The sequence below is a fragment of the Manis javanica genome, chromosome 14 (genome assembly GCF_040802235.1).
Source record: "Manis javanica isolate MJ-LG chromosome 14, MJ_LKY, whole genome shotgun sequence".
NCBI classification, from domain to species: domain Eukaryota; kingdom Metazoa; phylum Chordata; class Mammalia; order Pholidota; family Manidae; genus Manis; species Manis javanica.
In genome coordinates, this window is record NC_133169.1 from 91,534,739 (window position 1) to 91,551,364 (window position 16,626).

Here is a 16,626-nt window from a genome sequence, read left to right on the forward strand (position 1 = left end):
GTGCCAAGCAGAGGAGGGCTTTGGAGCAACCTTGAACTTCACGAAGCTGGGATAGGTGGCCTGCCAGTGCTGTCACCGGAGATGTACAGAGACTCGTGGCCCCTCCCTGGCTGGGAAACTTGAAGAGACCTGTATATGGAGCAGATTGTCAGATCAGCTTCACTTTCCACTCTGCTCAGCTCCAAGGGAAAGGAGCTGTCTTTATGGCTTGGGTAGCAGGTGCCGGGGTTTTATATGCATCCTGGCCTCTGTGAACGTTGTGAATAGATGTATTTCCATTTTAGATGGAGGAACTGAGACTCAGAGAGGCTAAGTAACTAGCTCAAAGTTAGTCAGTAGGTACATTTCAGGGGTTGGGCCAGAACCCGGGTCTGACTCTTCCAAGCCCGTGCTCTTTCCCCGCCCAGGCAGTGGGGATGGGGCAGGTGGATTTAGAAGTGATCTGAGGCAGCAACTCAGTGGGGAGAACAATGGGATAGATGAGTAACGTCTGTCATGAGCCTGGGAAGTTAACTAGGGACATGTGTGCATGTCGTTGCCGTGTACCAGCTCATAATCTAAGACTCAGTGATTATGTATCATCCTCTCTGACAGTATCTAGGGGGCAACGCTGGGCCAGAGTACATGTGGGTCTGCTCAGCACATAGGCTACTGTGCTGTGTGCTTTCCCAGGGCATTGGCTGAAAATCAGGTCTTCGTAGGTGAGACTTTTCTACAAAGGGCATGAAAGGGGCATGTTCTTAACAAACCATTCTCTTGGAAAAGCGGAATATGGGCCCCTATCGCAATCTTTTGTTAATGCTGCAGGTATTTTATGTTTGGTGAGTAACAATGCTCTCAAAAAAGAAAAGAGAAACGCCCAAGGACATGGACCATTTTTTTTCATAGGGGGAAAAAAATGTTTATTGTATTTCAAAGCACAAGGTTTGGGAGGTACAATACCCGTCCTTCTCCCTCCCTTCCCACTCCCAAACAATCAAGCCCTGGCGGAAAATTGCACAACTGGATGCATAAAAAACCTGCTGACATATGCAGAGAATACTGCAAACTCCGGTCTGTTTGCAGACACTTTGGCCAGGTAAGGCATACTTGCTCACAGCTGAGTCTAGGGCGACTCCAAGGACACAGAAGGCAGAGCCAGAAATGTGAACACATAGTTCCCACTGGCTGGGCTGGGCTCAAGCTGTAACTGCGCTCTTGCGCCTTGGCCGCCTCCTCTGTGTTGACCTGAGCTGCCTCCGGTTAGAGAGGGCTCGCTGCCTTCATGGTCCTGTTATAAACGTGCTGTGCCCACCATACGTCAGGCATCTACTCACTCGGTGAAGATTTCCTGAGTCCCTGTCATGTGCCGAGTCCTAGCACTGTGGGGACAGACTCTAAGGCATCCACACCAGCAGACACGGTCACCGGGCGAGTTCATTATTTCACTGACTCTTCTGCGTCAGGTTCAAGTGGCCAGGACATTAATGAGGTCAGAGAATGTCTACCCTTTATTTTCAAAGTTATATTCCCTCTGCCTGTGACCGGGCACTTGCTCGACCCTGGACTCTACATAAGCAGAGAAAGCAGTCACCAGGGGAAGGACAGTCACCCCAAACTCTTAGCATGGCACCTGAAAATTATCCAGTGTTCATTCATTTCTTTGAGCTAAACTATAGCCCAAAGGCCAATGTGGCCTACAGCCTGGATTTGTATGGCCCCCAAGCTAAGAATGGTTTGTACAGTTTTTAATGTTTGGTGGGGGAAGAATCAGAAGAAGAGCAATACTCTGTGACATGCAAAAATGACATGAAATTCAATTGTCAGCATCCAGAGCAAAAGCTTTGTCGGCGCACAGCGAAGCTCACCCTGTGCTGTGGTCGTCACTGTAATAGCAGAGCTGGGTGCTGTGACAGACCCACAAAGCCTGAGGCATTTGCTACCTGACCCTTTATTTTAAAAGTCTGCCAACCCCTGGGCTAGAGCATTGCCCTCTCTCTCTTCCTTTAAAATGCAAAGACCTGCTGGCTCAGCAACTCCCGAGGCCCCCATGGCCTTTGTGAGAATGTGTATATCTGGCCACTTTCAGCCCTGCCAGGAGAAGCACCAGTGCCCACCAGGGCACCATCTCAGCCCCATGACAGTAGATGTCTGCCCCCCGGCACACACCTGTCCCTTCACAACTTGTTTGGGATTCCCCTTGACTCCTTAGCCCCCGGTCCCTCCAGGGTTCAGCCCCGTTGACCTGGACACAGATGTTCAGTCAGCGCTCGCTGTGTACGAGTGTGGAGGCGAGGACACCTCGTGAGCGTATGTGCACCTGTGCGTATGACTCAATAACGTAAACAAGAGACTGAATGAATATGAATTAATGAACGATTAAGTGATTGAGGCATTCAATGAAAGAAAGAAAGCATGAATGAGTGTATCAGTGAGGGAATGCTTATAAAAATGAGGGACTGAATAAGAAGGAAGGTTACAAGTGGAAGGAGGGGCAAGTAAGTGCAGGCCAAGGCGGTCTCTGCAGGTGCCCTACAAGGGGGTGAAGGGTGTCACCGGCAGGCTGCTCATCTCCTCGGTTTGCCTTGCTTGTTCCCGCCCTGCCAGCCCAGGAATGTTGAGCCTCACCCATGTCCTCACTTGCTGGGGGTGTGCCCATTCTTAGGGCCTTAGGGTCCGGGGCTCTGTCAGGACATATACACCTGCAGCCTGGGCTTGTGCCAGGCAGCCATGCCTCGGGGACGGAGGCCTCCCACATATGGAAATCTGCGCCTTCAGCTGATTCGGCCTCAGCCCCACCCCTGCCGTGCGAACAAGACCTACCCCACAAGCCGAGGGCCCCACAAAGGCACACTTCCCAGGTGCAAGGGACGGGCAGTGCGCTGGGCCAAGGGCATCCCAGCCAGGGAGGGAAATGTGGACCCAAAAGCACCGCCTGAGGTGTGTCCCTCCGGGTTTTCTGTTTCACTTGGAGCACGTATTTGATGAGTGGGTCTCCTGGCTTCTTGTGCGTGTGTGTTTGTTGTCTTACCTGCCCTCTTGCGGGAATATAAGCTCCACGAGGGAAGAGCCGGCACACGGAGATCTCAATAAATATTTGATGCAAGTGAGTAAAATGTAGTCTGGAAAACAAGTGAAGTAAACCAAATGGTTGAACCAGCCACCAAGACACAGTCCCCAGTCCCAGTGGTTGACCTGACCTCACTCGACCCCCAAACCCCACATGTGACCTTCAGCACAAACTCAGACCATTTCCCCTTTTGGAGGCTCAAGGCGTTAAGATTACCTTCGGGATCCCTTCCAGCTCTCTGGGGTTCTAAAGCCAACGGGAGGGGGCTTCAGTTTTGTCAAGATTCATATAGTTAACATGAGCCTGAGTTCCCTGGCCACAACTCTTAAAAAAAAAAAAAGCTTGGCTGTCACATAAAGGACAGTCATTTTCTCTGGCCCATAATGGGGTAAAGCGACACCAGGTATGGTGACATCTCTGTTTTGGCTAATGGCAAAAAAATCTGGGCACCATGTATGACTCTCCAGACGCAGCTGATGCTCCCCCTCAGGTTTTGCCGAGCCTCTGTGCAGAGCCAAAGCACAGCCGTTCACCCCACGGCCTGTGCCCTAGGAAAGCCGTAGAAGAGTGCCATGACACCCCGAGAGGTAAAGCGCTGGGAAGTCTCTTCTCACGCATACTTGCAGGGCTCCCAGAAACAGGGCAAACTCTTCCTGGCTCAGCCCAGCAAATGAGGTCCAGAGAGGTAAAGAGGGCTTGTCCCAGGGTTCCAGCTCACTGCCTCCTGCACTCTGGGAACCCTCTCCGCTTCAGCCAGGGCCGCCTGACCCACCCTCCAAAATGCTCACGCTGCTTTGTGCACTGTAGAGAGCTCTGGAGTCAGACTGTGTAGGTTTGAAGGAAGCTCTGCTTCCTTGCTGGCTCTGTGACCTTAGGCAAATTACGATATGTCTTTGCCTTGACTTTCCCATCTGTAAAATGGGAATGGTGATAATAATAATATTTAGCCCTTTGGTTTGCTGTAAAGATTATATGAGATAATAGAGATCTTAGGAATGGGTGGCCTCTAGCGAGCATTCTGTAAATACTAGCTCTCGCGGTGGCTGTGATTTCCAAAGGCAGCGTAGGTGTTAGTGAGACCACGCCTTCCTCAAGGGAAGGGACTAGGCTTCTCCCCAGTCCCGTCCCCACACTGCTTCACCTGCTGCTCCAAACACTCACAACACTTGTTGATCGGAGGGCATCAGACATTCCCAACTTGTTGTTCTCCAAATGTTACAGGCGTTCTGCTAGTCAAAATCCATGGGCGCTGGCATGGAGCCTTCTTTCGGGAAAAATGACACCCACATCTTCTGAGAAACCACAGGTTGGGAGAAGAGGCCGAGTTAGGGAACATCAAGGAAAAGTGAAGAACAAAAAGCAAAACTCCCCCCCAAATATACCTTGACTGCTTGGTGTTAACAAATTCTTAACACCAACAGAAGAGAGAATTGGGAGACAGTTTCTTCACATTTGCCCCAGACGGGGCAGACAGGGGCCTTCTGAAAGAAGGCTCAACAAACATTTACCGAGTGCCAACGTGTTGCTCTAGAGGCTGGGGATGCAAGTAATGAATTTACAATTGTTCTGAGGACAGGCCATAGTTAGGGATCCCCTTCTCCTTAATGGCAAGTCCATTTCTCAATCCTTTTTAGCACAATGAGATGAAAATATCATGACATCTGGGAACAGATTGTCTTAAAGGTTTACTCTCTCTTTATTTCCTTCCAAATGCAGTGTCCCAAAGGAGAGATGCATCAAATGTGAATTTTACTTAGAAAAAAATTTTTTTGAGTGTCTTTTATTTACAAAAGCTCATTTTAATAATCTGTAGCTCTGATTTTTCAGGGTCCTTCTGGTTATCCAAGGTTGGGTTTGAATGTTATTAGAGGGGTCCTGAAATCTCTCCGATCCAACACATTTCACAATTAGCCGGTCAAAGGCCCCGAAACCAGTCTTTTTTTTTTTAATTAAGAAAAACACTTCCTATTGAAAATCCAGTTCAATGCAAATTGGCTATATTAGGGTTAGGATAGAGATAGGCAAGTGACCTGTTACTTCAACTCTCAGTCTTCAATTATTAGAAAACTGACCTCTTATTGTTTCACACGTTTGTTCGCAGGTGCAAGGTTCTTAGTGGTTCTGTTGAAAAGCCAGTTTACCTTCTCTAACTTTATTCTTTCCATTAATAAAATAAAGGGGTTGGATTTAAGGTTCTCTAGAATCCTTTCAGCTTAAAAACCTATTGATCCTAGAGTTTAAAATTTTTTATTTAATGTGTCTTGCTGAATTTTCTTTTATTCCTTATCTTGATCTTGTATGCAATTATTTGATAGCTGAAATCTAACAAATTAAATTCAAAGTAGGAAAATTTAATGGTAAATCTACAATGTAAAAGGAACAATCAATAAGTATTCCTACAGATCAGCTCAACATTCTGTAAAGTTTTTACATCAATTACCATCATTCTTGGACTTACAGGGAAAGTCCTGATTTTTAATGTTATGACCATTGCTCATGTAAACTGTTGCCCCCGTGCGGCTCTTTTGTGTGTTATTTTTCCATAAGGTGTTTAAATATAATACTTTTAATGAAAACTTAATACTTTTCATCCCCATAATTTACTTATTTTATAATTGGAAGTATGTACCTCTTTACCTTCTTCACCTATTTCACCATCCCCCAACCCCCATCCCTATGGCAACCAGCAGTTGTTCTCTGTATTTATGAGTCTATTTCTGTTTTGTTTATTTGTTCATTTGTTTTCTTTTTTTAGATTCCACATATAAGAGAAACTATGTGGTATTTGTCTCTATCTGACTTATTTCACTTAGTATAACAACCTATAGGTCCATCCATATTGTCACAAACAGCAGGATTTCATTCTTTTTGTGGCTGAGTAATATTTCATTGTGTATATGTCCCACATCTTCTTTATCCATCCATCTATCAATGGACACTTAGGTTGCTTCCATATCTTGGCTATTGTAAATAATACTACAAAAAACATAGGGTGCATATGTCTTTTCAAATTAGTGATTTTGTTTTCTTCAGATAAACACCCAGAAGTGGAATTACTGGGTCATATGGTTATTCTATTTTCTGTTCTGTTTTTCATAGTGGCTAGATGGGCTCTCTTTTCTCTTCATCCTCTCCAACACTTGTTATTTCTTGTCTTTTTCTTGACAACCCTTTAGAATATTATTATACCATTAAAAAAAATGCAAAATCTTCCCACAAAGAAAATTCCAGACCCAGACAGGTTTACAGGTGAGTTCTTTCACACTTTCAAGGAGAAGTTAACTTCACTTTTTACAAACTCTTGCAAAGAATGAAAGAAAACATTTCCCAATTCATTTTATGAGAATAAGATATTTTTAATATCAAAATCAGAGAACATAAGAACATAAGAAAAGAAAATTTGAATTCTTCCTCACTCATAAACTTATAGAGACAGAAACCCTGGTGTATGGGAGCCATCCAAACCCAGGAATGTATGAAAATAGAATGCATCATGAATAATCTGGGTTTCTACCAAAATTAAAGGGTTGTTTTAACCTTACAAAATTAACTGGTGTAACTTATCACCTACATATATATATATTATATATGATATATATACATCAAATATATATATATTATATATATATGAACTTTTCAGTAGATATAGGAAAAAATATTTGACAAAGTCCTATTTGTGTTCATTATGTTTTTAAAATCTTGGCAAACTAGGAATAAAAGGGAACTTCTTCAACATGATAAATGGAATTGAAGCAAAATCTACAGCAAACGTCATAGCTGATGGTGAAATGTTGAAGGCATTACCTTTAAGGAAAAAGAACCAAATGCCTGTCGCGTTTGTGCTCAGCGCTGTCCCTCCTCCAGCGCCTGACCTGGAAAGGAAAGCAGGAGAAAGAACAAAAGGTCACACATTTGAAAGGAAGAAAACAGCTGTCATTATTTGCAGATGATATTGTTGCCTATCTAGAGAACTCAAAAGAATCTAGAAAAATGCATTATGAATAAATATGAGCTTAGCAAGGTTACTGGATACAAATGAATACAAGAATGTTAATCACATATCTGCACTCTAAAAAGAAAGCAAATAGTCATAAAATAATTATTTTTAAAGATACCGTTTACAACAGCAACTGGGTTTTTCTATCCCTAGGAAAAAATCCAACAAAAGACATCCAAGCCCTTTGTGGCAGGGATTTATAAAACTTCACTGAAAGACTAATATGAAAGAAGACCCAAAATAAACAAACAAAAATGCCGTGCTCTAGTGTAGGAAGATTTAATATCTTAACGATGTTGATTCTCCCCAAATTTATCTGTAAATTCAAATCCCAATGGGTTGTTTGTTTGGGACTCAAAAAGTGATTCTAATATTCAAATGGAAGAACAAAAAGCCAATGGCCAATATACGTCTAAAGAAGAAGGTGGAAGTTGCTTGGGGTAAAGGGTGGGACCAACCCTCGCTGACATCAGACTTTATTTGAAACCCGTAATAGTTAAGATGGCATGGATTTAGCATAGGGATTCTATTAAAGCAATGGAACATAGCATAGTGGAGAACCAGGAATACACGGAGCCTGGAGACTTGGTTTATGACAGAGCAGGTTCTGCAGACCAGACGGGGAGGTGGACTGAGGTGCTAGGCTAACTGGGCGTCCCTGTGGGAGAAAAGGAAATTGGAGTCCTCCCCTGTCAAGAATCAATTGCAGACGGATTCAAGACTAATGTGAAAGGCAGAACTATGAAGCTTTTAGAGGACAATGTAGAAGCCTATCTTTATGACCTTGGGATTTAAAAAGAAGAAAAGTGTAAAACCATAAGAGAACATATTGTAAATTTGACTATAGTAAAAACAAGACCTTCAGTTCATCAGAAGACACTACAGAGTAGAAATACAAGCTACAAAGAAATCATATTCAAAATTTAGACCTCTGTAACTTAATAAGAAAATAAATAGCCCAGTGGAGGGGAGAAAATAGACAAAGGACATGAATAGTCATGGAGAAGCAAGAATGGCCTATAAACAATGAACAGAAACTCAAGCTCACTAGTCCTCAAAGAAATCAGTTTAAAACCCCAGTGAGATACCACTTCACACCCACCTTAGACAGGTATTAAAAAGCCGGGCATTGCCGTGTGCTGGTGAGATTGTGGGGTGACAGAAACCCCCTCTTGCTGCTGGCAGAAGTGTAAATTGTTACTGCCACACCGGGCAACAGTGCATTACCTGAGCAGGCTCACCCGCTAGGGCCCACTGACTGGACTTGCAGGGCAATATCCTGAGGAACCCCTGTCCTGGCGCACAGGGGACATACCCAAGAATGTTCATAGCAATGTTGTTCCTAACAGCCCAAACCGAGAGCCCCCCAAGTGGCACATAAATGATGGAATGGGTAAATGCTGGTATATGCAGGAAATGAAATATGAGATAGCAGTGAAAATCAACCACAAAAAGTTGGTGTTAAGTAAGAGATCAGATTCACTGAAGAATATACACAATGTGAACCCATCCCTACTGTGTTCAAAAAGAGGCGAACCCACAGCACGTACTGCTTAGGGGTGTGTGCCAAAGTGGTGAAGATTACATAGAAAAGCACGAGAATGACTAATAAAAATTTCAGCTTCGTAGTTACCTCTGGGGGCAGGGAGGCGGTCCCATTCCAGACACATATGCAGCATTCGGTTTCCATTTTTATTCTATTTCTTAAGTTGGGTGGCGTGTATACAGGCAGGTGGTAGTTTTATTCTTCTTTAAGTGACACATAAAATTATATGTGCCTACTTGGATGCATAATATACTTAGAGTTTAAAATTTTAATGACAAAGGAAAATAACAGAGCAGAGATGGGAGAGGGATGGCTGTGTACCAGGTCAGGGAGACCAAAACAGTCGGTGTGGCCTGCTCAGAGAGCTGGGAAAGGCCCCCACGCGGAGGGAGGGGAAGGAGGGAGGCGTCTGGAGGAAGCGGGGCAGGAGAGGGGGCAGGGGCCGAGCCCAGGGGGCAGGCTGAGCCGCAGTGACCACCTGGGAGACGTAGTGGCATCATCTCCACAGCAGGATATGGCACCATTCGCCCCTCCCCTGCAGCCGACCTGTCTGTGTACTTCAGGTGTTTTTTATGAGTTCCCTTTCTCAGACGACGTTTTTACTCTAGGGTAAATCAAGAGCAGGGCGGCTGCTCCTGGTTCCTCCAGAACCGGAGGGTCTGCAGGCTGGGCGGCTCTGAGGCAGGCTTAGTCGGGAGAAGGAAGTACAGCCGCTGGGCGGAAGGAGCTCTGGCTCTGCGAAGACTCAGTCCTGCCAGGGAAGGAGGAAGAAAAACAAACAAAAACAGCTTAATATTCCAACTGCTGTCAGACGTCTTGCATATTTACAAGGGACGCTGCACAAGGATGGTGGTCATTGGGCACATAACACATCCGTGTGCATAAAAACACAACACTGAATTTGGCTGGAGAGGTTTTTCTGAGGTGCCGACACCTGCCTCGTATATACATTCATGCCCCCTTTAGCCACCCTGAGATCTGGAAATGGCACGTGCTAACTATGGGGCTCTGCAGAAAGGGCTCCGGGCCTCGGGGCCTTGCTGGCGGCATCAAAGGGACCACCCAGTTGCTGAGCACCTCCAGAAAACCAGGTGATCTTCCTCAGGGTCCTCATCTGTAAAAACTGGGGATGACGACAGCGAGGCTTGTGTGCGATCAGACAGCGCCGCAATCCTAGGGTGTGAGAGTGAAGCATCTCTTGGAGATCGGGGCTGGCCTTTCCTGGCAGCACCTTGAACTTCCTCCGCCCCAGCACACTCCGTGCTTATGTAATCGTGGATGTCCCCGCCTTCCCTGGCACACATGGTGAGGTGCACGTGAGGAAAGGGCCCTGCGTGTCTCGGTCACAGCAGTAGCCCAGCGCCCAGGACCAAGTCAAGCCCACACATCGCAGCTGCTGGGTGTGGCTCTTGGCTCGCCATTAGTTCATAGAGGGGACTGAGTTTTTGACTTTGTACAGTCCGATAGCCAACTTCAGACTCTCCTCAAGGTGGGCACGGAAACTGCCACAGAATGCCTGATTTCCGGTCCCTGGTATGGCATGCAGCCCTGCTCTCAGCCCTGAGTGCCCACTATGTGGGCTCCAGGCCCTCGTTAGCTCCTGGGAACACCGAGGTGCGGGCCTCGGCTCCAGAGTGGTCCACACTGGGTGGAGGGAGGCAGTCGCCCTGTGCCCACTGAGTTGTGGAAAGGCATGAGCCCTGTGCCCACTGAGTTGTGGAAAGGCATGAGCCCTGGGGAGGTAGTCCAGCACCACCGCAGGGGCGGGGAGGGGGCACGAAACTTAAGTAGGTGTTTGTCTCCAGAAGAGAGGGGTAGGGCTGCTTGTTCCCATCCTCCCACACCCACGCACACACATCTTTGGGTCTTGCCCTTAGTGCAGACCTTGCAGGGCAGCTGCACTAAAGGACGTGCACAAAGGTGGCGCATTCCTCAGCCCTGGCCCGTGCAGCCGCCAGCCTCCTTGCCGAACAAGATCAGTAATATCTCCGGAGCGCTGACAATGCACTCAGTAATATTGCTGGGTTATTTTAGTTAATCCTCCTGACAACTCGATGACAGAAATGCCATTGCCACGCCCATCGTACATGTGAGGAAGTGGAGGATGCACAGAATTCAGTCACTTGCTCAAGACCACAAATTGTGGGAAACGCCAGAGCCGCAGTCCTGAGTACGAAGCTAGAGCTCCGCTCCAGGCCCCAGCAGCCGGTGGTAAAGGCGCAGGGGCCCCTGCAGACGGCAGCAACTCCGTGCAGGACTGCGTGCTCCCTTCCTCCTCATCCAGCACCTCAGGACCTCAAAATGCCCAGAGGTGACACAGCTGTGGATTCTCCTTTTACTGGTAAAGAAGTCATTTCCTTCAAAATAGAGGAAAAACATGTTTTTTAGGTCATGGCAGAAATACCCACCCTTACCCTCCAATACACACCTTCTCTCAGGCCCTGCTCAGCACCGGTGCCGGAGGGCCTAACATCCCGCCCCGCAAACCACCGCGGCCAGGGGACCTGAGGTCATAACTGAACAGGCCAGTGGCCTGTTGGCTGGATCTGGGGCAGGAACAGACCTGCTTCCTCAGAGGCTGACCATCTCCCTACTGGTCTGCATCAGTCATTCCATCTGTCACCCTTCCCTGAAGATTCGTTCTTCTCTGCCTTCATCTTCCTTGCTCTCTTTTCCTACCACTCCATTCATTCATTTTTGTTTCCACCTTATTTACTGAGCCCTTGTTTGATCCATAGGTTCCCACTCTTGGTTTCCCTCATGTTCAGGTAGGCCCTGAATGGCCGCTTGCCATGAGGGCCACTTGTCAGCTGTTCGAGCCATCCCGACCCCCTTCCCCACCGACTCCAGAGCTTGGGCTGGGTCGGGCTAAAGCCACTTGCATTTTCCTGTTAACCAGACACTGTTTGGCCCCCCCTTTCCTCTTTCCTCCCTCTCCCCACCTCCGGCTCTCTCAGCCTCCCACATTGTCCTGTCCCAGGGTCTGACTCTGTCCCCCTCTCTCCCTTGTCCACCCCCTCCCTCCTTTCCCACTGATGCTCTCCCTGCTCCTCCAGGGCACTTCAAAACCTGAGAATCGGGCCCCGTTCCCATTTCATTTCAGGAAGAACCTCATCACAAACCCACTGATTTCGGTCCAGGCCAATGCAGCTTCCAAACGGGAGGAAGGGCCCCCTCCGCAGGTGCAGCCCTAGGCAAGTAAAAAGAGTGAGCCGTTCTACTACAAAGCCACAGTAATCAAGACAGTTTGGTACTGGCACAAGAACATAGCCACAGACCAGTGGAACAGATTAGAGACTCCAGACATTAACCCAAACATATATGGTCAATTAATATTTGATAAAGGAGCCATGGACATACAATGGCGAAATGACAGTCTCTTCAACAGATGGCGCTGGCAAAACTGGACAGCTACATGTAGGAGAATGAAACTGGACCATTGTCTAACCACATACACAGAAGTAAATTCAAAATGGATCAGAGACCTGAATGTAAATCATGAAACCATAAAACTCTTAGAAAAAAACATAGGCGAAAACCTTTTAGACATAAACATGAGTGACCTCTTCTTGAACATATCTCCCCAGGCAAGGAAAACAACAGCAAAAATGAACAAGTGGGACTATATTAAGCTGAAAAGCTTCTGTACAGCAAAAGACACCATCCATAGAACAAAAAGGAACCCTACAGTATGGGAGAATATATTTGTAAATGACAGATCCGATAAAGGCTTGATGTCCAAAATATATAAAGAGCTCACACACCTCAACAAATAAAAAACAAATACTCCAATTAAAAAATGGGCAGAGGAACTGAACAGACAGTTCTCCAAAAAAGAAATCCAGATGGCCAACAGACACATGAAAAGATGCTGCACATCGCTAATTAGCAGAGAAATGCAAATTAAAACTACAATGAGGTATCACCTCACACCAGTAAGGATAGCTGCCATCCAAAAGACAAACAACAACAAATGTTGGCGAGGCTGTGGAGAAAGGGGAATCCTCCTACACTGCTGGTGGGAATGTAAATTAGTTCAACCACTGTGGAAAGCAGTATGGAGGTTCATCAAAATGCTCAAAACAGACTTACCATTTGACCCAGGAATTCCACTCCTAGGAATTTACCCTAAGAAAGCAGCAATCAAGTTTGAGAAAGACAGATGCACCCCTATGTTTATTGCAGCACTATTTACAATAGCCAAGAATTGGAAGCAACCTAAACATCCATCAGTAGATGAATGGATAAAGATGTGGTACATATACACAATGGAATACTACTCAGCCATAAGAAGAGGACAAATCTTACCATTTGCAGCAACATGGATGGACCTGGATGGTATTATGCTCAGTGAAATTAGCCAAACAGAGAAAGAGAAATACCAAACGATTTCACTCATCTGAGGAGTGTAAGAACAAAGGAAAAACTGAAGGAACAAAACAGCAGCGGAATCACAGAACCCAAAAATGGACTAACAGGTACCAAAGGGAAAGGGACTGGGGAGGATGGGTGGGTAGGGAGGGATAAGGGGGGGGGAAGAAGAAGGGGGGTATTAAGATTAGCATGCATGGGGGTGGGGAGTGGGAGAAAGGGGAGGGAGGGCTGTACAACACAGAGAGGACAAGTAGCGATTCTACAACATTTTGCTATGCTGATGGACAGTGACTGTAAAGTGATTTATAGGGGGGACCTGGTATAGGGGAGAGCCTAGTAAACATAATATTCTTCATGTAAGTGTATATAAAAGAAAAAAAAAAGAAAGAAAAGGGGGATTACTCCTTGATAGGATAAAACTAACTGTAAATCAATGATTAATGCATGCTTTAAATATCCTTAATTTTGATCACTTAAAGGGTGTCAGATGATCGGCTATGGAGGTACACTTTTCTGATAATATTCCTTTCTCTTAAAAAAAAAAATGCAGTTCCTGTGTGGTGACCTCCAATGAGTTCTACACAATGGTATAAAGGGCATATCAAAGTGTGGGCAAAGGGTCTGTTTGTGTTTATACAGAGGATCAAAGCCTAATTTGGCTACCCAGAAAATGAACTAAGATATGATATGAAGAAGAACTTCCAACATCAGCGCTCTCTGGAAGAGTCATACCAGAAGATGATCATCAAAAAACCTCAACAAAGATCCAGGCGATGCTGCAGTTGTAGCTGCATTCATCCCACCGGTTCCTGGACTTGCCATTGGAATGAAGAAGGAAATATCTAAGCTGGCCTGTGCTTTCAGTAAAACAACAAATTTGACTGGATCTATACTGTTGGAACTCAACCAAGAATTAGGAGAAGTGCAAGTTGCAGCGCTCCAACATCTTACAACTACAGACTATCTACTGTTAAAAGAACATATGGGATGTGAACAGTTCCCAGGAATGGGTTGTTTTAATTTGTCTGATTTCTCTCAGACTGTTCAAGTACAGTTGGACAATATCCATCATATCATAGACAAATTTTCACAAATGCCTAGGGTGCCTAACTGGTTTTCTTGGCTTCACTGGAGATGGCTGGTAATTATAGATCTGCTTTGGTTATGTAACTGTATTCCTATTATGTTAATGTGTGCGCACAATTTAATTAGTAGTTTAAAACCTATACATGCTTAAGTTACTCTACAAGAAGATATGACAAAGAAATAATCAATCCTCCCATGTTTTCTTCCATCTGCTACCTCTATAGCTTTTCTTCTTCCTTCCTAATTACAACCCTTAAATAGAATTTGTGCCTCATACCAAATTTACCGAACATCATAATTCCTCCAAGTGGTAAAGATACCTCAAGACAAGTGCTGGGCATAGAAGCCACAGGGCATAAATCTGCAAAGAAGTAAAAAGCTAACCTTTTCAAACAATATGGCTTCTCTCTCACTTACCAACTTTACATCTCCCTGTATGGCCCCAGAAGATGACTGGTTAGCCAGAGACGGGTAAGATTCCTCAAGGGAGGAACAACCTAAGACAGGCACAGTCGCAGGGGGGCCATCAGGTGCGAAATTGGGGATCAACAGAGGTGAGGCTCAGAACCTCACCCCCCGTTTTGAGAGAAATCTTCTGGATCTGTGGATGTTTTATTGCCCTTGTCTAGCTCGGATTAGCACATAGTCTACAGGCACACACCTGATCATCTACAATTGCTCTCTTACAACACTAAACTATGTTTTCTACCTTTATCTTGCATCTACCTACCACTTCAGCATTTTATTAAAAATAAAAATAATAATAACAATAAAGGGAGAAATGTGGTATCCACATATAAATCAAGTATAAAAATCAAATGAATATTCATATTTGACCTGATTGTTTATAGTTCATAATGCGTGATCAAAACCGGAAGTTTCTGTGATGACTGCCCTTGTACTGTTCACCATGCAAGAACTTATTCACTATGTAAGAATTCGTTCACCATGTAAGAACTTGTTCGTTATGCTTCAGAAGATTGGAGACTGACGAGAATTAGGCTTGGGGTGGATTAATGATTGTGCATTGAGCATTGACTCCCCTATACAGAATTTTATTGTTGTTAACAACCATTTGATCAATAAATATGAGAGAGGCCCTCTAAAAAAAAAAAAGAGAGAGACTTCAGAGATATATTAACCGATCTCAATGCATTAATCTTAACTGGACCTCGAGTCAAATAAACTGAAAAATTATGACATTTATGAAACACTTGCAAACTTGAATAATGAACTGGATAAGGAATTATTGTTTGTTTTTTGGGGAGTATAATAAATGGCACTATAGTTATTAAATAAATAAATAAATAAATAAATAGCGAGCGAGCCGGGTGTGATGGAGGGGTGCTACGCATGCTGGCATCCTCCACCTCCCTGCATGATTGATACTGTTTATGGAGGGAAGGGCTTTGTACTCAAACATACCATTGGAAAACCATGGGTGTTCAGTGAAGTTCACCCTGCTTAATCAGTGGCCCAACATTCTCCACAAACATAAGCTTAGCTATTCGTATAACAAGGCTCTCCCTTGACACAGCTCCCAGGCCAGCAGGGATGTGTCCTGCCCAATCACAGGGAAGGAGCGGGCTAGCCCAAAGCCTGCAACTTTTCTTCTTGGCATAAAGGAACCGGTGTGGCAATGTTTGATTGCAAAGCTCAGAACACTGTGTGCCGCGTCAGTGAGCCTGGGATGGGTGACTATGGATGTTGCTGTTATTTTTTGAGAGCTTATTGAGATATAATTCAAATGCCATAGAATTCACCCGTATAAGGTATACAACTCAGTGGTTTTTTTAAATATCCACAGATTCATGCAGCCATTACCACCACGATTTTACAGCTCATCACCTCGGAAGAAACCCTGAACTCTTTACCCACCATCCCCGAATCCCTTTATGACCCCAGCCCCTGGAAACCACTCATCTATTTTCTGTCTCCGTAGATTTCCTTCTTCTAGATATTTCATACAAATGGAATTATGTAAGGTAGTCTTTGCATCTGCTTCTTTCATTTAGCATAATGTTGTCAGGGCTTATGCTGTTCTAGTATGGATCAATACTTTATTCCTTTTATGGCTGAATGATATTCCATCGTGTGGATATAGCACATTTTGTTTATCCATTCATCAGCCGATGGACATTTCCACCTTTTGGCTGTTATGGATAAAGCTGCTGTGAACACTCACAGGCAAGTTGTGGTGTGGCTCTATGTTTTCATTTCCCCTGAGCATGTATTAGGCGTGGACTTACCTGGGTCGTATGGTAAGCCTGTGTCTTATCATTTGAGGAACTGCCTGACTATTTTCCAAAGCAGCTGCACCATTTTTCATTCTCATTGACACTTGTTATTATCTGACTGGAATGGTTTTCTGATCCTGTAACTGGATCCTCAGAGTGATATGCATACTACACAACCTCAAGGACACCTCAAAGTCTGAGAACCTATGCACACACATTTAGACAATCACCAACCCAGACACACTACGAAAACTACATAGTTGTGCCTACCTGCACACACTTCTAGAGTTCATATACATGCACACAGAACTCTACAGTCAATTACATCACAACCTCA

General features: G+C 45.0%; 1 protein-coding gene and 1 long non-coding RNA gene across 6 annotated transcripts in view; one reads left to right on the forward strand and one right to left on the reverse strand.

Annotated features, from left to right (window-relative positions):
• The window catches only part of SH3RF2 (SH3 domain containing ring finger 2), a 101,684-nt gene that overhangs the window by 69,357 nt on the left and 15,701 nt on the right, over positions 1-16,626 (forward strand). The window lies entirely within an intron of this gene.
• On the reverse strand, positions 5,064-10,794 carry LOC140846233 (uncharacterized). Of its 2 annotated transcripts, XR_012125204.1 has the most exons (3): positions 9,670-10,775; positions 8,680-9,343; positions 5,064-6,921 (listed from the first exon to the last, which is right to left on the reverse strand). It is a non-coding gene; the product is annotated as an uncharacterized lncRNA (long non-coding RNA). The 2 variants fall into 2 exon arrangements; XR_012125203.1 differs by lacking the exon at positions 5,064-6,921 and having other exon boundaries at positions 8,725-9,343; positions 9,670-10,794.